This window comes from Euprymna scolopes, chromosome 12, assembly GCF_053919585.1.
Source record: "Euprymna scolopes isolate OS-2025 chromosome 12, ASM5391958v1, whole genome shotgun sequence".
In the NCBI taxonomy this organism is placed as follows: Eukaryota; Metazoa; Mollusca; class Cephalopoda; order Sepiida; family Sepiolidae; genus Euprymna; species Euprymna scolopes.
In genome coordinates this window covers 63581269-63604094 of record NC_136493.1, presented here as the reverse complement: position 1 = coordinate 63604094, position 22826 = coordinate 63581269, and the positions used below count along the sequence as shown (strand labels likewise).

General features: G+C 32.1%; 1 protein-coding gene and 1 pseudogene across 1 annotated transcript in view; both read left to right on the top strand.

Annotated features, from left to right (window-relative positions):
- LOC145291052 (uncharacterized) overlaps positions 1-22826 on the top strand; it is a 58129-nt gene that overhangs the window by 9723 nt on the left and 25580 nt on the right. The gene's annotated exons all lie outside the window — the stretch shown is intronic.
- On the top strand, positions 5223-5389 carry LOC145291730 (U2 spliceosomal RNA; annotated as a pseudogene).

Genomic DNA, 22826 nt, shown 5'->3' with positions numbered 1-22826 from the left:
AATAGTTTAAATAAATCGCTATCTAAAAATTATCTGAAAAAAATTATTCACTGAATTAGCGTTAAACAAGCATAATATGGCTATAAAAAAGTTCAGAAAGCACGTAAACCGGAAATTGATTGATATTATACTGATACAAAAAGAAAAACAAAGCCGTGCCAATAATTTTGAACAAGGGTTTTTTGCAATTATGTTTGTTGTTCCTTTGTTATTTATTTTTCTAAAATCCGATTGCTGCATCGGAAAGGCCAGTTAAAAATACATAATAAACTTTGTTATTTTCTTTAATTTAATCCCTTTTTTAGAATTTATTAGACAAAATTTAACTTTTATTTTACCGTGCCAATAAATATGATCATCACTGTATATATATATATATATATATATATATATATATATATATATATATATATATATATATAATATAATATAAAACTGAATGTGTGTGTATGTGCCTGGTCACGAATAGGCTCTTATATGGTTGATTATTTTAAAAAACTGATTACATATAATGATAGAAGATGTATCGAGACACAGGCATGGGTATGTTTGATCTGGCAGAACGGTGGTTCATTAAAATTGTGTAAAAAAAAAGTATGGAAATAAAAAATAAAAATAAAACGTTTACAAGTGTTTTTGATAATGATGTACATAATAATACTTTGAAAAGTATATTTTAACTTAAATAGGAATGATATAATAAAATTGTTGGGTCTGCGTTCGCACCTGGCTTGTATAGAATGGAAATAGGCACAGACTTTAATAAAGACTTTTCATATCTATCTGCGTAAGTATACTTTGATAATTATGTTTCAGTTTGAAGAAATATGGTATAATAAAATTATGGGGTGTTCGTTCGCGCCTGATTTCCATAGAATGGAAATATGCCACAAAGTTTAACAAGGTTTTTTAATATAGATCCACCGAATATTGGATATATCATACTTTCATAAATCAGAGTCCATTTTCTGTAGGCTGTTTTTGAACCCAGTCAACGGCGGATAGCTTTGCTAGTAATATATATAATATAATATATAATATGCATATATCATATATATAGTATATATATATATATATATATATATATATATATATATATATATATATATATATATATATATATATAATATATATATATATAATGTATATTATGTCTATTATATATAATATATACACATTATCCATATATAATTCATACATCTATATATATCTATAAAAGTGAACGTGTCTGTCTGTCTATCTGTCTGTGTGTCTGTCTGTCTGTCTGTGTACATTTCCCTACGCAATAACTCTGTCAATTTTTAGTCTATAGACTCGAAATTTGAAATACCGGGTACTGAGATTTGGGAAAATCGATGTGACGGGTGTCAGCCAGAAATTTGGCTGTTAAGGGGTCAAATTTCAACGATTTGACCTTTAAGAACTCTACCAAACTCCTCCGACAATTTTGGGTCTAGACACTTGAAATTTTAGATATAGGTTCCTTGAACCTGGATCTAACTTAATAAAGTGATTTGAGCCCGAAACAATAAATTTTAAGGGGTCATAATAGGGGTCAAAGTTTTACAAAATTAACCATTTTTTTTGTTTTTTTTTGCTTTTTTTGCACAGCATACACCTCCAAACACCCGAGCAACGCCGGGCACCCATGCTAGTAATATATAAAATATATATAATATATACAATATATATATATATATATATATATATATATATATATATATATAATATATGTATAATATATATAATATGTAATGTATATAATATATATGATATATATTTCCATATAATATATATAAATAATATATATATAATACATATAATAAATATATAATATTTATAATATACTAGACCACCCGTGACCCGTAGGGTCAGTACGTTATATTAGCTATGGAATTCATGTATGAGCGTGACACTTGTGGCATAAAGAAAATAGTTTTTTTTTACATAACAGAAGCATTTCTATGAAAGTATATTAAAATGAAAAAAGAATATAGATAGATTTCTAGGAGTCGTTCTGTTTATTATAATTGTTATTTTTTTTAAATTACAGTTACTGAATTATAAGTGGTTGGTCATACTTATAGGTAAATATGCACTGAACAGGTATCATAATCCTTATTATAGTTAAATTCAAATTTTGATATATCATCTTTTAAATGAAATTGTTAGTTGAAAGTACAGAATAATAAAAAAAAACACTCTCCACATGTTAATAATGGCTTTTTAAATAGAAAATGAAAATAAAATGTAACTTTTTTCATTTAATTTAAGCAAACATTCAGTACCCATTGTGTAAAATATTTAATTTGTATGTTAATAATAAGGTCAATAAAATTAAGACAATTCTTTTCTATTTACATTTTTTGTACAATTAATTTTTTTTAAAGAAAACTTTTGTTATCCTTTTGCTTAATTGAGACTTCTTATCAGGTTCTAACTCTCTTATATCCAGATTAATTATATTAATCAATTTATTTTATTGAATATGTATCGCTGAAAAGCACGGGTGCTTAAGCACTTATTGTACAGAAAATAAATATTGTATTCATATGCTAATAATAAGGTCACTAAAACTAAGACAATACTTTTCTATTTACAACATTTTTTGTACAATTTGAGTGTTTTAAAAAAACTTTTATGTTTTCCTTTCGCTTAACTATCCAGTTTTACATCGCTCCCTTTTTCTCTCTCTCACACATACACGTAACTATTTCTCGCGTACGTAACGAAAACAGAGGGAGTAGGAGTGTTGAAATCTATGAGAGTGAAAGTGAGAGGTGTTTTCTTTCACCGCCGCTGTTTCTATTAATAATGAGTGTTGTTTTTTAAAAGGGAGAAGTTTTTTTGAAACTGCGACAGACTTTACGAAGTTGAATATTTTTAGCCGTTAAAAAAAAACAAAAAACTACGGTTGATTTTATAAAATTATTTATTTATAATGACATGAATTAAAGATTTCTCGCGTACGTAACGAAAACAGAGGGAGTAGGAGTGTTGAAATCTATTAGAGGGAAAGTGAGAGGTGTTTTCTTTCACCGCCGCTGTTTCTATTAATAATGAGTGTTGTTTTTCTTGTTTGTTTACTTTTGTTTTTTTAAAAGGGAGAAGTTTTTTTGAAACTGCGACAGACTTTACGAAGTTGAATGTTTTTAGCCGTTAAAAAAAAAAAAAAAAACTATTTGATCAAATTAAATGAAATTGTTTGTATTAAAAGCGATATAAAAATTCCGGAATTGGAATAACGGATTGAAGACGTTGCTATTTACGCATGCGCAACCGGATGTTGAAAACCGGAAATCTGATTGCAAACATACAAGATCCATAGACTTTTAGTATTATATAGATAATATCTATAATATATCTTATATATATATATATATATATATATATATATAAATATAATATATAATATTTATAATATATAATATGTATAATATATATAAATATGGCGAGGGAGAAAAGAAAAAAGCGAAAATAAACAGGGGAAAAATTACATAGAAACTAATAAACAAAAAAACTCCTGTTAATTTTTCGCTTTTTTTAATTTTTTCTTTTGGCTAATATCTTTGTGGGTTTTCATGAACAGGGTCTATTATCTGGTTTGCATAAACCGGACATTTACTTTCGTTACGTTGATGACACTTTTTGATTATTTGACACCGAAACGAATGCGGATGCTTTTTTTTGTGTCTCTCAATAACGTTCATCCAGCCCTTAAGTTTACAGTAGACAAGGAAACGAATTCTACTCTTCCGTTTTTGGATGTTCTTTTGTCCAAGACATCCTCGTGTTTTCTTACTTCTGTTAATCGTTAACTAACCTTTACCGGTCTCTCTACGCGTTGGACTCTTTTTGTCCTACAAACCAAAAATACAATTTAATTAAGACTTTAGCACATAGGGCCTTGATGATTTGTTCTAAAGTTAATCTTGATGGCAAGCTTAAATTTATTACTAAGACCCTTTGTAATAATGGTTACCCCTTAGATATTGTTGAAACTACTATTAATAAGAAAGTTTCGAATTTTTATAAACCTAAAGAAATTATAGTTAATAGATGTCCTGTTTACCTACGTCTACCTTGGCTATGTAACATCAGTGACCGATTTGCAAAGCAAATCTTTTGTCTGTGCAACGGTGTTATTTTGCATCGAATCCACGTATTTTTTTTTCAACCAGGCCTATGTTGTCGTCCATTTGCAAAGATGTTCTCCCCCACTACCATAATAATTCTATTATTTATTAGTCGCGTGCAAGCGACTCTATTAAGCACACCGTCGGTCCGTCTGTCCGTAACACTTTTGTGCTTGGCATTTTTGGTCTGTTGTTAATAGATGCTGTTCTTAGCTTTTTAAGCTTTTCTTGGCCTTTTGGCCAAGATCAAAGTTTTTTAACATGAATAAAAGATTTAATATCTCAAAGTGTAGTATCTGTTCCGCCAGATACTACAAGCAAAGACCATATGTGGGGGAAACCTGACATATTAGACCTTGGTCAATGTAGGCGCAACCCTTCATACCAATTATCACTATCCAGCTCCCCTACTCCCTGGGGAGTTGGTCCTCATTTCCCCTTCACTCCTCACATTAAAAATCGGCCTTGTGCCTAATTTGCTCGGTGGGGGAGCAAATAAATACCTGTTCCGACAGATACTATAAGCAAAGACCATATGTGGGGGCAGCCCCACATATAAGACCTTGGTCAATGTAGGGGAAACCCTTCATGCCAATTGTCACTATCCAGCTCCCCTACTGACCGGGTAGTTAGTCCCCATTTCCTATTCACTCCTCACATTAAAAAATCAGCCTTGTGGCTAATTTGCTCGGTGGGGGAGCAAATAAATACCCTTTTCTTGGCCTTTTGGCCAAGATCAAAGTGTAGTATCTGTCTGACAGATGCTGCAAGCAAAGACTATATCTGCAGGCAGCCTCACATATAAAACCTTGGTCAATGTAGGGGAAACCCTTCATACCAATTATCACTATCTAGCTCCCCTAGTTCCCAAGGAGTTGGTCTCTATTTCCCCTTCACGCCTCACATTAAAAATCGGCCTTGTGCCTGATTTGCTCGTTGAGGGAGCGAATAAACACCAACTCTTCATACCAATTGTCACTATCCAGTTCCCCTACTCCCCGGGGAGCTGGTCCCCATTTACCCTTCACTCCTCACTTTAAAAATCGGCCTTGTGCCTAATTTGCTTGGTGGGGGAGCAAATAAATCCCCTTTTCTTGGCCTTTTAGCCAAGATCAAAGTGTAGTATCTGTTCTTACTACATGCTGTACTTATTGTGATATAAAGTGGGGGATCACTTTTCTGTATTAATTTAATGTAAAATGATCACCCACTTTACAGCCAATCAGTCTCAAAACCATTGAAGTGATTCTCCAGATCATTCAAGTTGTTTTTGAAGGATTCCAGTTATTTTTTAAGCATTCACGCCAAGTTCATTAAAGTCATTCTAAGTCATTTACTTTTGATTTATTGAAGTCATTTCAGCCCATTTTTCGGTCATTTTCGTTTATCTTTAAGAATTTCATGTCAATCCTACATTCACGCATTCATTCACGCGGCTAATGGTTATCGGCCTTGTTTATTTAAATGTAGTTGCAGTGAGCACTATGTTGAGTGAACATCGCAAAGATTGGATTTATGTTTGAAAGAGCACGTACCACCAAAGATTCGTTATGCAAATTTGTCACCCTCGGATGTTCTGAATAATGCGTATAGTTCAGCGATTTGCGATCACCTTATAAATAACCATGTGTGTGCTCAAATCAAGTTATTAAGTTAGATCCATGTCCACGGAACAAATATCTAAAATGTCAAGTGTTTAGACCCAAAATTGTCGGAGGAGTTTGGTAGAATTCTCAAAAATAAAATCGTTGAACTTTGACCCCTTACAGCGAAATTTCTAGCCGAAACCCGATCACGTCGATTTTCCCAAATCGCAGTTCCCTGTATATAAAATTTCGAGTCTGTAGACTAAAAACTGAGAGAGTTATTGCGTAGGGAAATGTACACACACACACGTTCACTTTTATAGATATATAGATAATAGATATATAACATATATATATAATATACATATAACATATATATATATCTATAAAAGTGAACGTGTCTGTGTGTGTATACATTCCCCTACGCAATAACTCTCTCAATTTTTAGTCTACAGACTCGAAATTTGATATACAGGGTACTGAGATTTGAGAAAATATTTGGGATCAATTTTCGGCCAGAAATTTCGCTGTTAAGGGGTCAAAGTTCAACGATTTGACCTTGGAGAACTCTACCAAACTCCTACGACAATTTTGGGTCTAAACACTTCACATTTTAGATATAAGTTCCTTGGACATGGCTCTAACTTAACTTGATTTGAGCCCAAAACAATAAATCTTAAGAGGTCATAAAAGGGGTCAAAGTTTTAAAAAATGGACCTCTGCGGTCTCTACCAAATTACTCCGGCAATTTATAGTCTAAACATTTGAAATTTTACATAAAGGGTATTCAAAGATAGGGCAATCTTTTTAATTGGTTTGGGTCGAAAATATATAATATATGTATGTATGTTTGCATGTCTGTCTAAAACTGTTGACAGAGGCGACAGGTTTTACCAAGATCAGTATCGTTTTAAAGTCTGACTTTTCAGACGACAAATATCGAAAAATTAGCTAAAACATTAATATTTTCACCTTCAACTAGGAACTTCTCTACAAGGGAGGGGTTGCTTTTTTCGCCGATATTTTTTAAAGTTATCCTCTCCTTTCGATTGTCTAGCCTTGATTTTAAAAAAAAGTCACTTCCGGTTTGGCGGTGGTCGTAACAGCATAGGCGTCTGTTTTTTTCACGTTTTTTTTTCTCCTTCGCGGGACGGGTTCGATCCTGCCTTCCTATTACCACTTTTTTTTTTCCTTTTTTTTTTCCTCAACAGACATATCCAAATACCCGGGTAACGCCGGACTAAAATACTAGTATAATATATATACATACAATAGATATAAATATATATATATATATATATATATATATATATATATATATATATATATATATATATCAAATATATAAAATATATTTATAATATATATAATATAAATATAACATATTATATATGTATATAACACATATATATATAATATAAATATAACATATTATATATGTATATAACACATATATATATAATATAAATATAACATATTATATATGTATATAACACATATATATATAATATAAATATAACATATTATATATGTATATAACACACATATATATATATAATATAAATATAACATATTATATATGTATATAACACATAATATATATATATATATATATATATATATATATATATATATATATATATATAATATATATAATACACCCCGTGCCAAAATGATATGTAAATCGATATTTTTGTTCCAACTCTGATAGTTTTCAATGAAAATTTTTGAAATTTAGCAACACTAACACAGGCGCAGATCTAAAATTTTAAGCTAATCTGCACAATAATAAACAATTGGCAGCCATTTTGGTGATTTGCATTGTTTTTCAGCGTGCCAACTTTATATGCAAACCAATGGTTAAGTGCTAAAAGATCATCGATATATTGGTATTCTAGGAAATTGTGAATTGAGAACAACAACAATAAAGAACAAACAACTTCAATATGGTTTCATAGTACAATCAATATCTTATATAATTGCCATTTTTATTGACAAGACCAAAAAAGCATTTGGTCCATTGAAGATGTCAAACTTTCGATTTCATCTGATTAAAAATGATTTGAAATGTCTTTGACAGCAGTAAAAATAGCATTCCAGAGGTCATCCTTGGAGTTGTACTGCTTCCACCGGAATAAATAGTTTGTTTAAAGATGCTCCACAGATTTTCGATGGAATTTAAATCTTGAGAACAGGCTGGCTATCGCAGTATTTTCCCATGTCTGGCAAAAACTCTCTCCAAATATTCAGTGGCTATCCTTGCAGAATGAAACGGTGCATTATCATGCATGAATACCATCTTTATCCGGAATGCCAAATTCTTCTTCTTGTGCCAGGGTTCTAAGTGTTCCTTAATGAAATCAATGTAGAATTTGGCAGTAATTTTCACTGCATCTGCGACTCTGAATGGTCCTACCAGCTCATTGCCAATGATTGGAGGCCAGGACATCACACCACCACCCCCTTGTTGATGCCTGATCCTTTGGGGACGTAGACCCTCATTATGGTACCATCCCCCCCCCCACTCATCGGGTCGCTCGATACTCATCAGTGAATAAAACAGTTTGAAAATTCACCTTCATGTGATCTCTTGCCCACTCCATCCTCTTTTTCTTGTGGATATCCTTCAATTGAGGGGATGACCTCTGGCTTTTCAAATTTTGCAATCGTCCTCAGGATACGGTAACGAGTTTATTTGGGCACATGAGGAACGCCAGTTTTTTCAAAAACTTGTTTGCTAGTTTCAAGTGGGTTACGGCGAACTTCTCTCTTGATCTTGCTCATTGTTCAACATGACAGATATGATTTCTTACGAATTTTCCCTTTGTCAGAACGTCCATTGCTAAGTTGACACTGTTTTTTGATTGTACGATGATCACGGTGTAACTGTTTGGCAATTTTTAAGGTGGAAATCTTATTATGGAGCCTTTGAATGATTTTAGACTTCTCAGCTTCACTCATCTTTACTTCCCATCCTGCATATAACTGGCATGCTGAAAAACCTGCAAGTCACCAAAATGGCAGGCGTTTGCTCGCTATTCCACAGATCAGCTTAAAATTTTATATCTGCGCATGCATTAGTGTTTCCATATAACATGCGAAGTTTCACGAATTTTTATTGAAAACTATTGGAATTAAAAATATTGATTTGCATATAATTCTGGCACGGTGTGTATATATATATATATATATATATATATATATATATATATATATATATATATGTATAATTACTCCATTTTTAGTATACCAATGACACCAATTTAGGTGTTCTGGCTGATTTATAATTTATGTAGAATATAATAAAAACACTTCTGCATAATTTTCTTGCCATAAGTATATTTTTATAATTCTACCAAGCACACTGAAAACTGGTAAATTCAATACCGAAAAAAGAAAATATATGCTAAAAATATATAACAGTCTGATTATATTAGTGTATGTGTCTGAAACACTAATGTCTTCACAAACTATAATGAAACAGAAAGTAAAGAAACGAACAACAGATGTCCTGAAACAATTGAATGCCCATAATTGTAACACAATGAAGAATATTAAGTGAAACCCACAAGGAATGTACAATGGACACAAGACGGTTTCTAGTCGGAGGAGATTAGCTTCGTTAGTGGACAGCAAGCAAAAGAAGCAAAAGAATATTGTTGCCTGACTTGAGCAGAGTTAAGACGAGGTTATGCGTTCTCATGTGATTTGGAGACTTGAGTCTTTTCCATAAGAACATAAATTTAAATAAATAAAAATAAAACACCAAACCACCAACTTCCAAATTATTTAAATAATGTAGGTGTTTTTGTGTGGATACTGAAATAGTAATGTAATAAGTTTAAGTTGCAAAACATTTTTGGTGATGACTTAAATCGCATATTAAATAAATCGTTTACAAACAAAGTGTAATAAGATTAGACAAGTTTCCAATGTTCTTGACGAGTTCTTCATAATTAGATGGCGTTTATTAAGGGCATCACTTTCTTGTGCTTTTATGAGGGGTGGCTAAACACGTCTCTAATAGATAATAATGAAACAATCATCAAACTTTAATTAAAAGCGGAATCGTTCTGACAATTACGGTCATCACAAAATTTTATTTACACATTGTTATTTCATGATTTTCTCTCTTAGCATATCCACTATATAGAAACGGGCAAACAAGTGTCTATAGATAATTATTCACACACACACACACACACACACACACACACACACACACACACACACACACACATGTGTGTGTGTGTGTGTGTGTGAAATTTTCTGTGTCTGTGTGTACATTTCCCTACCAAACTACTTTGCAATTTTCAGTCTACAGACACGAGATTTGACACGGGGGATTGAGATTTGGAAAAATCTTTTTAATCGGTTCGCAGCAAGAAATTTGGTTCTCGGCCAGAAATTTAGCTGTCAAGGAGTCAAGTTCAACTATTTAGCTTTTTAATCGGTTTTTGGCCGAAAATTTGGCTACCGAGGGGTCAAAGTTCAAAAGATTTGACATTTGCGGTCTCTAGCAAACTATTCAGCAAATGTTTAGTCTAAACGTTTGGAATTTGACATAAAGGGTATTCAGACATGCAGGAAGCTTTTAAATCAGTTTTTAGGCGAAAATTTAACTGCCAAGAGGTCAAAGTTGAAAGAGTTGACCTTTGCAGACTCTATCAAATTCTTCCGTCAATTTTTTATAATGATAGAAGATGTATCGAGGATCAGGAATGAGTATATTTGATCTGGCAGAACGGTGGTACATAAAAATTGTGGGGTCTGCGTTTTCCAAAGTATGGAAATAAAAAATTAAAAAAAAACGTTTACAAGTGTTTTTGATATAGATGTACATAAGAATACTTTGATAAGTATGTTTTAACTTAAATAGGGATGGTATAATAAAATTGTGGGGTCTGCGTTCGCGCCTGGCCTCCTTAGAATGGAAATAGGCACAAACTTTAATAAAGACTTTTCATATCTATCCGCGTAAGTATACTTTGATAATTATTTTTCAGTTTGAGAAAATATGGTATAATAAAATTATGGGGTATTCGTTCGGACCTGACCTCCATAGAATGGAAATATGTCACAAAGTTTAACAAGGTTTTTTTTATATAGATCCACCGAATATTGTGATAAGTTTTTCAGTGTGAACAGGTATGGTATGATAAATTATGGGGTTTATCTATTTTATTTTTACTTTCATCATATTTTGCTTTGGTTTTAATACCCCCAAATTCAACCCAAATTTACAACCCTTCCTTTTCATAACCTATCATACTTTCATAAATCAGAGTCCATTTTCTGTAGACTGTTTTCGAACCCAGTCAACGACGGGTACTTTTGCTAGTATATATATATATATATATATATATATATATATATATATATATATATATATATATATATATATATATATATATTATGTATCTACATAAAATTTTATTTTCAGTATTTACTTCGACAGTGCACGATACGCAAGTTGAGCTAGGTAGTAAATGTGAATAATCAATAAGAAAATAACAACATTAATAAAAAAAAAAATGACCAACAACAAAAATAACACGAAGAACAATCACCAGGGTGCCGTGGTTACCCCCACATTAAAACTTTGCCTTTGTGTGGAGTCAAGTGAACAAAAAATACATAGAAAAATAAAAATAAAAACACTAGTAATGAACAAAAAAAAATGTAATCGTTGTTCACTACAAAATAAATGCCTAATAAAAAGCATCGTTTATCAGGCCACACTTATTGCTAGAGAATCCTCGAATAATAAAAAAATTTCCATAAGAATGACCTTTCTTGATTTTAAAAGCAGATATTACGATCACTGAAGCACATTTAAATACAAACATCGCTGAGTAAAAACAGTATTAGCGAAGCAGTACTGACAGCCTAAAGAAAATAAGTGATCACCAATAGTAAAGTGGAAAATAGTACGACAGGCCAATACAAGTAGAAACCTAGACGACCCGTGTAGATTATGTTTGAATGAGAAATTAGCTATCCGAAACTTTAAATAATCCAAAAATTTATTAAACTGCAAGAATGAAATAGCAAACTTGTGTATACATAAAAGAAACCTTACCTTAGAGAAGCGAAAAAAATGATGAACTTTTACTTATAATAATAACCACAATAACACAAATAATAATCAAATTATAATGATAATTAATAAATCTAATATATAAAAGGTTATATATCCGTCTGTCTCCATATATTCAAATTCTATCTCCACCGAAACTAAAAGTCGCAGGATAAAACTTAAAATTTATACGCTGGAATATAGCAGAGCATTCATTCATGATATTTATATTTGGAAAACTATTTGTACACTTCACTTCCCTATAATATATTATTGTCAGAGAATTTTCAAAATGAGACTGTGTTATATATTAGTGCAAGATAAGTGGGGATATAACATATTCATTTACAAGGAGAGGGCACCTGGCATTCCCCGGTCGTTGAAATACACTCGAATACATTTTAATTTATGCAGATTTCAGATATATTATTATAGAGTCAATTTGCTATTGATTATTGTATATTATAGTGATTTCAAAAGTAAAAAAATTATAAATTTGGTGCCATCAGCTAGAATCAAAACCGAAACCCAAACACATAGCACTCCAGCCTTAGTCATTACCATTTGAGCTATCGTCAGTTGGATGAGAAATAGCTAAAAATGAACTAACGTCAATATATAAATGTACATACATTTGCGCATACACCTGATAAGTTCCAGTTAAAAAACCCAAATGGTCCACAAAAAATGCAATCATTTGATCTGCCGTACGCTGCTCTGCAACTTTGCTCTCGGAGGAGATGCAGTTTGAAAATATTGAGAGACAAGCATAGTGAGTTTTATAAATGAGATTACAATGAGTGAATATACCGTTGTTCCACGTTCATTTTATTTATTATTAATTTTTTTGTACTAAAACATGGTTTAGATAATTAGCGTAATTTTAGTGTTACTCTAATTTATGTGATTAAAATAGGGATTGACTATTTATTGAAAATATATTCGCAAACAAAACTGGTTTTCTAATAATTAAAAAAGGAAAAATATATTCGTAATAAATGAATATTCAAATAATTTCAGTATTCACAGAACAGAGTCAATCAAAAATATTGACAGAGACTTCTGAATCAGTCCTAGAAATAGCCAAAGCATTTTACGATTTTTAAGTCACAAATAAATAAGCAGACGACACTGTGTATAAGATTAGATTAGAATATATATATATATATATATATATATATATATATATATATATATATATATATGTATATATATATTAGCTACTTATAGAATAGTTGGCCCCCTCCCCTTCAAAAAAACATGATTTTCAAATTATAAACTGCTTCAACTATTTCCGTTAGCAACTAGTTTAACCGGGTAAACAACCATAAAGACGGTCCACAAATAATGCAATCATTTGACTCGCTAACGTGGATTCTGTCTCGAATATGATAAAGTGTGAAAAAAAACAAAAACAAAAAAAAACAATGGAAACAGACAGACAAACAAAGTGAGTTTTATAAATGAGAGCATTATACTTGAACCAATAACGTCAAAATAATTACAAAATATCTTATATATGAAGATGCATTTCATCAGACAGACGCAAAAACAAAATTTCTGTAAATTGATTTTTTACCATTATTTTTGAATTCATCCAGTTTATTCAATCTTAAAATAGTTTATAGCGAATTTATTTATAATTAGAGAATTTGTCCAAAAAATCTATTGGGTGGAGATTTAGTTTGTGCAATTTGGGAAGATGGGGTCAAAACTTTAACAGTGCTGAATGGTTTTGTCTCGTATACGAAGGTAAATATCAGCTCAATTAATTTAATTTGGAGATAATAAACTAGATTTAAAGTGTTAGATGACTTACTTAAACGTTAAGAAACATAATATTTTAAAGTACTTCGAAATGTTCTTTCGACCTCTTGTGAAGATAGCGATAAGTAATTATAAGCTAATGAAAATGGATATTAATAGTTAAATGAAATGAAATATATTTTAAGTAAAATCATTCTTATTGCTTTTCTTTATATATATACAGTGCAAGTCAAGTGATCTAAAGAACATACTCCTGGTCAACAATATGTATACTCTTCTGATTAGTGTATATACCTGCATGACAAAGTCGTATAAAATAATCTCTATTGTTATATAAAAGTCACTTTATGTGTGTGTGTGTGTGTGTGTGTGTGTGTGTGTGTGTGTGTGTGTGTGTGTGTGTGTGTGTGTGTGTGTAAGTAAGTTCCTTCCTCAAAGATTCCGAAACGGCTGAGCCTATCTCTTGCAAATTTCACACAAAACTAATTTATATGTCTGGCAGTTTTTTTTAGATATGTTTCGTATAGAAATTCATCCAATAAGAATGGAAAACCCTGAAAAAATCCGATCCTAAAAATAGTTTGTTTTTCTTATAGATAAAAAATAATTTTTATAGGGGAATATTTTATGTTACACTGACCAAGGGAGATAATTCTCAGCAAATCATTACTTCTTTAAAATATGCACTAGTGTCATCTTGAGATATAGCTCAGTAGTAGAGCATTTGACTAGAGACCGAATGATCTCCTTTTCAAGCCTGGGTGTACCTCACCATTTCATTTTAATTTTTTTCTTATTAATGAGTTCAATTTACGATAAAAGAAGAGAACTATTGAAAATCGCCGGAAATCATTTCTTTGTTTGCACATTTTAAAACTAAACATTAACTAGAAGTGGGCATTCATCATCAAACCTAAATATCAGCTGATGTGATATTGTAAACAAGCCCAGACGGAATTTGATGAACTACATTATCATTTTTATTATTTAAATTTTCTTTTTTTGAGAATTAGTCCACTATATGATATTCAAAGAGGATTGATTCTATAATATTACATATGCAATCTGCATAAATTAAAATGACATGTTTAAGTGTATTGTGCGATCGGGCAATGATGGACGTCCAGCTAGTTATATATAAGTATATCAGATTAATTTAAGTGATAAACAAATTTTCTTAATACTCTGTTACATTTGCCTTTATTTGCGCATATATGTGTTACCTAAGTATTCATGCACACATACACACACACACATATATATATATATATATATATATATATATATATATATATATATATATATATATAAGAACAAGTAGTTAATAAAACATGTTAAAACACTTTGAAAAAGAGTTAAAAACATTTAATTTTAAAAAGGAAGCATAAAATAAGTGGATAGTCCTTAATCCGCAGAGTTTCAAAGAAATACTTTCCTTCTCATTAGAGGGTAGGATTTTGCAAAATGCTGGATCGGATTTTGCTTGCAAAAGTATTTAATGGAACTACAAGTAAGTCATAGATTTTACTTGGTAACAAATACTGAAGCAGAGGGAGGGCGAAGAAAAAGGTGATTTCACGTGAATGGGTAGTATAGCTCTATTTCCTATTTGGTTATATCGAACTTTTACATCTGGTTGAGATTACTTAATAAATATTAACTATTAACTCTTTATTATTTATAATATACTTTAGTTTTGCCATCTTGGATTATTTTGGTAAACTTAACTGTAATTATTACTTCATTATATATATATATATATATCGATGACTGCGTTTAATCTCAAAAGACAAAGGATACCCCTTTAGGGGCAGCTGTGCGTGAAATTATGAGGCAAGGGTTGTGAAATCGGCACTGCTTTAGTCCAGTGGAAAGGAAAAATCAAGGATGACTGGAAACAATGCCGAGATAATCAAAGAGCACATACAGCACCCATTTAGTACTGACCAGGTTTAACGTTGCTTAACTTCAGTGGTCCAGCGGGAACCAGTGTGTCAATGTGATTATGCCGTATTATATATATATACGTCACCAAGTTCACTTACTTGGGTTCTACAGTTGATAACACCAACAGTCTTGATTGTGAACTGGACTCCCGCATTGGAAAGGCATCAACAACTTTCGGCAGGCTTAGTGAGAGAGTCTGGAAGAACAAGTCCCTCTCGCTACACCTAAAGATCAAGGTTTACGAGGCCTGCATCCTCAGCACTCTCCTGTATGGCAGTGAGACTTGGTGCACCTACCGCCGACACGAACACCGTCTGAACGCCTTCCACTTCCGATGCCTGCGCACAATTCTTGGATTCACATGGAAGGATCATGTACCAAACACAGCTATCCTCTCCACGACCAAGAGTACTGACATGTACACAGTGCTGCGCATCCGTCGCTTACGTTGGGCTGGCCACACCTGCCGCATGGACGACAGCCGGCTACCAAAAGCACTTCTCTTTGGAGAGATAGCTGATGCCCCTCGCTGTGCTGGCAGGCCACGCCTCCGCTACAAGGATGTCCTGAAACGTGACCTCCAGGTCTTCGGCATCCCTCACAACACTTGGGAAACCTCTGCCGGCAACCGAGCAAAGTGGCATGCTGCTATAAGATCTGGTGCCAAAAGATCCTGCCAGCAATACACAGACTTCCTGAACTGTAGAAGACTGAAGCGCCTTGCCAATCGTCGTCCTCGACGTTAAGGGCCTATCATATCATATCATATCATATATATATATATACTAGCGGGTCACTGGGCGTTGCCCGGTCGTAAAATATGCTTAAATATTATATTTTATATTCATTATGACAGAGCCAATTCTCTATCGATTATTCTATTGTACCTAATCCTAATATAGTGATTTCAAAAGCAAAAAAATGACTTGTGTGCCATCAGCTAAAATCAAAACCGAAACATATAGCTCTCCAGTTTTATCCATTAGCGCATGATCTAAATTCAGACCTATACAAAAACTGCAACAAATAATGTTTAAAATATAACTTTTAATTAGTACATACGCAGAAAAAAATGAGTATAGTCGACACACCAGGCCAGAATCAATGTTATTTTTTCAATTTTCACTCATTAGCAGCTATTTTACCGGCTAAAAACCAAATCAAAGTGTGCTACATGTCCAAATACCTAATATCAGATTTGAACTGTGTAGACCAAATATTCAGAGACCGATGAAATCACTCGTTTTTCCAAATTTTGCAAATTAGTATAGTCACACGTATAAGCATCATTGAGTATATTAAAAAGTTCGTTCTAATAATTTTTACATAGAAAAAGTAGGCTTTTAATATCAATGTCAGAACGAGAAAAAACTCAATTGTTTTTCCATAAACAGTAACGTGCTGTTACACAGTCATGAGTATGTTTTGGTCAGCTAGACAATCCAGCTTATATGAAAGCAAAGTTAGCAATAAAAAATCGCATGTCATCTTACAGTAAGGAAGCTGTTAAGCATTAGAAACAGGAGATGAGTTTCAGCTGTGCATAAGCAAGATTACGGGGGGGGGGGGTATCTGTATTTGGGTAAGAAAATAAGTTGGGTGGGGTTGGAGTTTAAGAAGTCAAGTTGGAGACAGGTCGGAGACAGCGATGGATCGGAGAGACGTTATCTGCATGCGTGTATGCTTGCTGCCCGTCTTAAAACCTAAATGTACTAGTGTATATTAGGTAAATTAAGGGGTGGGTATGACTTTTTATTAGTATTTTGGTATATTCCTGCGAAAAAGTTTTAGATTTAAACCGATCATTCAGTTATATAGTGCTTATCAGACATGATCCGGATTTCGCCATGATTAGCGAATGAGCCCCACCCATTATTCACTAACAGTAATGAACAGTGAATAACAGATAAAGTACAGTTTACTGTGAGATAACCTTTCATTTTTCATTGCTAACTTTGCTTTTATATAAGCTGAATTGCCTGAAGAGGTCTCTAGTAGTTAAAGCTAGCTGACCGAAACATACTCATACTGCTTACGTAAAAACAAATTGAAAATATATCTTGCTCTACTTCGATATTGAGCACTCTTGTATTAACCTCATTATATTTCCCTGGTTACTCATCTCTGGAAAATAACAACCTCAAATTTATATATATATATACATATATATATATATATATATATATATATATATATATATATATATATATATATATATATATATGTGTATATATATGTATATATATGTATACGTTTATCGCTGTGTTTGGAAATAAATGAAAATTTTTAGCTTCTTCTCAGAAAAAGAAAATAAAGAATCTGTTTTGACCTACATTTTCTTCAAACTAATTAAATTTAAGATAAAACTCATTTTCTCTCGAATTGAAGTTAAAGTAGACAATGAATAAATAAAACTGAACGTAAGTATATAGGTAAGCATGATAAAAGAAAGAAAGTATATAGGTAAGCATGATAAAAGAAAGAAAGTATATAGGTAAGCATGATAAAAGAAAGGAAAGAAAAAACTGCTGTAAAAATGAGAGAGAGATTGATATTATATATTAATGGCAACAGATAAAATAAATAACTGTAAAAATGTCTATGAAAAATTGACATAGACGGGTCGATAGTTGGATAATTATTCACCATGCGCACTTTTCTTACAGTTTATTATTGATTGACTAATTGTTAACATCTGCTTAAGTTACACCCAATTAATTATATATACAAATGCAGTCTTATTCAAGGTGATACACTTTAAGTCAGAAAATGTGTTGCACATTATAATCAGATAGCGAAAGAAGTGTTGCAGCTCAAACAAACAACTATTAGCCTTTGGTAATCTCACACTCTATAATTACTTACTCCATGAATGCAAACTGTTATTACATATTTACAAGTATTAAGAGAGCTGACAAAAACATGAACAGCTTAAATTCTTTTTTATATAATTATTATTTTGGTCAGGAAAAATGCCTATATATTAATATATGAGATTATTACTTATATTATGTTTCTTTTTTTTTAATGTTATTTCATCTTTAAAGAAAGGATTCTACTGAGCTCAGCATTTACAAGTGAAACATAGACGAGGTTGAATATGTGAAAAGCGATAAAAAATGCAATTGACAGTATGAGAATGGTAAAATTTGGAAAAACTTGCCTAAATTCTATCAAAAGTAAAATGTATGCAGACTTTAAAATTAACGGTTTTTACACAAACACGCGCGCGCACACACACACACACACACACACACACACACACACATTCTTTAAAGATATTGCGTTAATATGAATAGACACAAGCTCATTGTTGGAAAGTGTTTTCTTTTATTGGAAACAACCTACAATTGTTTCATCTCCCGGTGTTGACATAAAAAATATAATTGTTATTCAAATTATAATTTGAAGAACTTGCGTTTCATCAATGCATAAACAAAAAATATTACAAAAAGTTTACAGTCAACAAATAGGATCTTTCAAGTTAATACAGCGGGTATTCGCATTTTCTTTTATCAACAATACACACACACACACACACACATATATATATATATATATATATATATATATATATATATATATATATATATATATATATATATATATATATAAAAAGTTTTAAGCGGGCCTGCATCTTTAGATTGAACACACTTGCCTTGCAATGCAGTAATCACTGAAATTTCGTAGGAGTCGGTATCTGATTCATTTCCATCTATTCCACATGGTTTACTTTTTTTCTATTTTTCTACTTCTGGTGGGTGGGCTTCGCAGCAAGTGTTGTTATAATTTAGTTTATTATTTTCTTTAGATTAATTTTTAAAGTTATTATTTAATTAATACTTTTCAAACATACATATTATTATTTCCAGATTAATAACCAAATATGCTATACTTTCAGTTAATGTTTACAGTTTTTTCGATATTTTGTGACACTCTATATTATATGTTTTAAGATTCACAGTCATCTCCACTATTATATAAAAGGAACTTCGTCTGTGTGTGTGTATGTGTGTATGTCTGTATGTCTGTATGTATGTATGTGTGCATTTGTTCCCATGAACTCGAAAACGGCTGGGGGCGGGGTTATTAAGTTTCACATCAAGGTACTTTATGTGCCTAACAGTGTTCTTAGGTAGGTTTTCTATCAGAATATCCTCGATAAGTATCGATAATCGAAATAATCCAATGAAAGAAAGAACAGGCGATTTAGACCGAGGTTATTACCTTACACAGCCTAACATCACAAGTTAATTTGAGAATTTTTATTACTACACATGCCGAAAGGTCGGACATATAAAATGAACACCAGGTTCTTTTATAGGACAGGGCGCGTTCGAAGTGAATGTTTTTGTTTAGAGCACAATTGAAGTATGATACTTGACTTGCCTTTTTAAACTTTAATTCAAGCCATTAGATATAAATCATAATTTTATAAAATCAACATTAGGTTATCTACAGTGTAATGTAGAGTAGCATGTATTTTGAACGAAGTCACTGCGGAGGGGCATGTGAAGCTTTCTTTTGGTGCACCACGATAGGTCCACAACTAGAGCATGCAATCAATAGATTTGATTGACAAATGGACGATTCCACCAATTTCGATAACAATAAAAACATGGGAGTGTGTAACATTCGTTGATTGATCATTCAATCCCGGGCAACGCCAGGTCTTCCTGCTAGTTTTTTATAATTCAAGTTCAATTCGCCTATATTGGTATGTCTTAGTTTAATTTTCAACATTATAATATAATTAAATTAGCCAGGATACAGGTTATTTTATTTTCAAAACCTGTATGCTCGCAAATCTAATTAAATTATAGATGTAAAATATTTCGTTTTAAATCTAATCAGTAAATACTTAAGTATCTATTCCTATTATTTATTGCTTTTAGTATTTTTATTCATTGTTATTTATTCTTACGTAATCAATAGGGCTATGCCATTGTTTTGACTCTTGAGTATATATCCGTTAATACAGGGTGATCCCAAAAAACGGGCCCCAACTTTAATTAGGCCCTGTTTCTTAGTGTTTTGTCCGAATGAAATGAAACTTTGGTCATAACTAGTTTATTATATTCAAAACATTACATCAAAACACTAGGGTCTTTGGCCTTTTTTTTCTCCGTTGACTGTAAAATGCTCAGAAAAACAATTGAATGTCTTCTGTTTTTTATTTAGGGGGGGGGGAGATCACCCTGTATCTTTTTTGTTTTTAGATAGAGTGATGTGATTCTTAATTGATTAACTGTGTTTAAATGTTGTGCCGGATTTATACTCTACAGTCAAAACAATGAAAAGATATATTCTCTTTTCGGAGCCCTAATAATCAAGGCGGCTCAAAGTAGTTGAATTACATATAAACACAAGCCATATATATATATATATATATATATATATATATATATATATATATATATAAAAATACATACGATGCTTGCAACGTCTTCTCAGACGACTGCCACTCCTCAGACATTTAAAATCCAGGAGCCCAAATGCCTGACGGAGTATCTATACAAAGATGATGTTACAGAGTCTTACCTTTGTACGACAGCAAAGTCTCTCTCACGGTTCAAAATCTTGAGATCCAGCAACAGGCAAGAGCAAGATAGCCAACAACAAATTAAACTGCAGACCAGCTTAATGCGGTTAAGGTCTTCCGCTTTATGGTTTTTTAAATCAGAGATTTGCTTCTCCTAGAAAGGTTGCCTTAACCGCTGCTTACGGAGGCACTCTCAACCCATATACACATATACACACACACACACACACACACACACACACACACAAATATACACGGTGCTAGTTGGCCGTTGACCCAGAAAAAGAGTTCATTCGCCTTTTGGAAGGTCTTGTTTTTAATACTTCAGGGAGACTAGCCGCCCTCCTCACAAAAAAAAGTCTGGTGGGGAAACCAGTTTAGTCGCCGGTGACCCGACCATGAGCAGATAGTACTGGGTTACATGTTACCAGTAGCACATGATATGACCTGACATAAAATATATATATATATATATATATATATATATATATATATATATACATACATACATATACATATACATACATATACGTACACATATATACATACACATATATATACATAGACATATATATACATACATACACATATATATATACATATATACATATATATACATACATTTATACACATATATATACATATATACATATATACACATATACTTGTATACAAATATATACATATATATACATATACATATATACTTATATAAGTATATATATACATATACAGTTGTGCCCGATATTATTCATACCCCCCCTTGAAAATTGAGTTTATTAGGTGTAACTTTGTTAGAATTTATTGTTTACGTCCATATTGATACATATTCTTAATAAACCTCTTCTGATCATTTTCGTCATTTTAAAATCTCGGGATACTTGTAATAAAAGAAATATACAGCTATTTATAAAATCTGCAATGTTCAAAAATAATCATACCCCCTAATTTTTTTTCAGTATTAATCGAGTTTCTGACTTTGTTTCCTGTTTGATTCTTATTTTGAATGCTTTTATACAACCTTTGATTAATTTCATTTCGTTTTTTTGCATTTTTCAGAAATTAAAACGATATCAACTGAAAACCAATAAAAGAATAAAAATTATTAGAATGGGGAAGAAAAAAGAGCTTAGTAATGATCTTAGGGCTAAAATTGCGAATTCACATAAGGATGGTTTAGGTTAAAAGTCAATTTCCAAGAAATTTGAGGTCCCTACAGCAACAGTACAGAGCATCATCAAAAAATTCCAGAGCCACCACACAACAAACAACTTGATTGGTAGAGGAAGGAAAAGGAAACTGTCTGATAGAGCCACCAGGAATATTGTAAGAAGTGTTAATGCAAATCCAACCACCACTACTAAGGACATTTTAGAAAATCTGGAGTCTTCTGGCATAAAAATATCAAGGCAAACATTGCAAAGGACTCTGCATGAAAATGGTCTGAAAGGAAGAAGACCAAGAAGGACTCCATTGCACACCGGAAAACACCTTGCAGCACGTCTAAAGTTTACTAGGAACCATGTGAATTCTCCAGAGTCCGTTTTCTCAAGTATTTTGTGGACTCACGAAACAAAAATTGAATTGTTTGGCCATATGGATGCTTCTTACGTTTGGAGGAAGAAAGGAGAAGCTTACAACCCAAAGAACACCATACCCACGGTGAAACGTGGTGGTGGTAGCCTAATGTTTTGGGGCTCCTTTTCGGCTAGTGGTCCAGGTAGTTTGGTCAAGATAGATGAAACCATGAAGAAGGAGCAATATTTGGA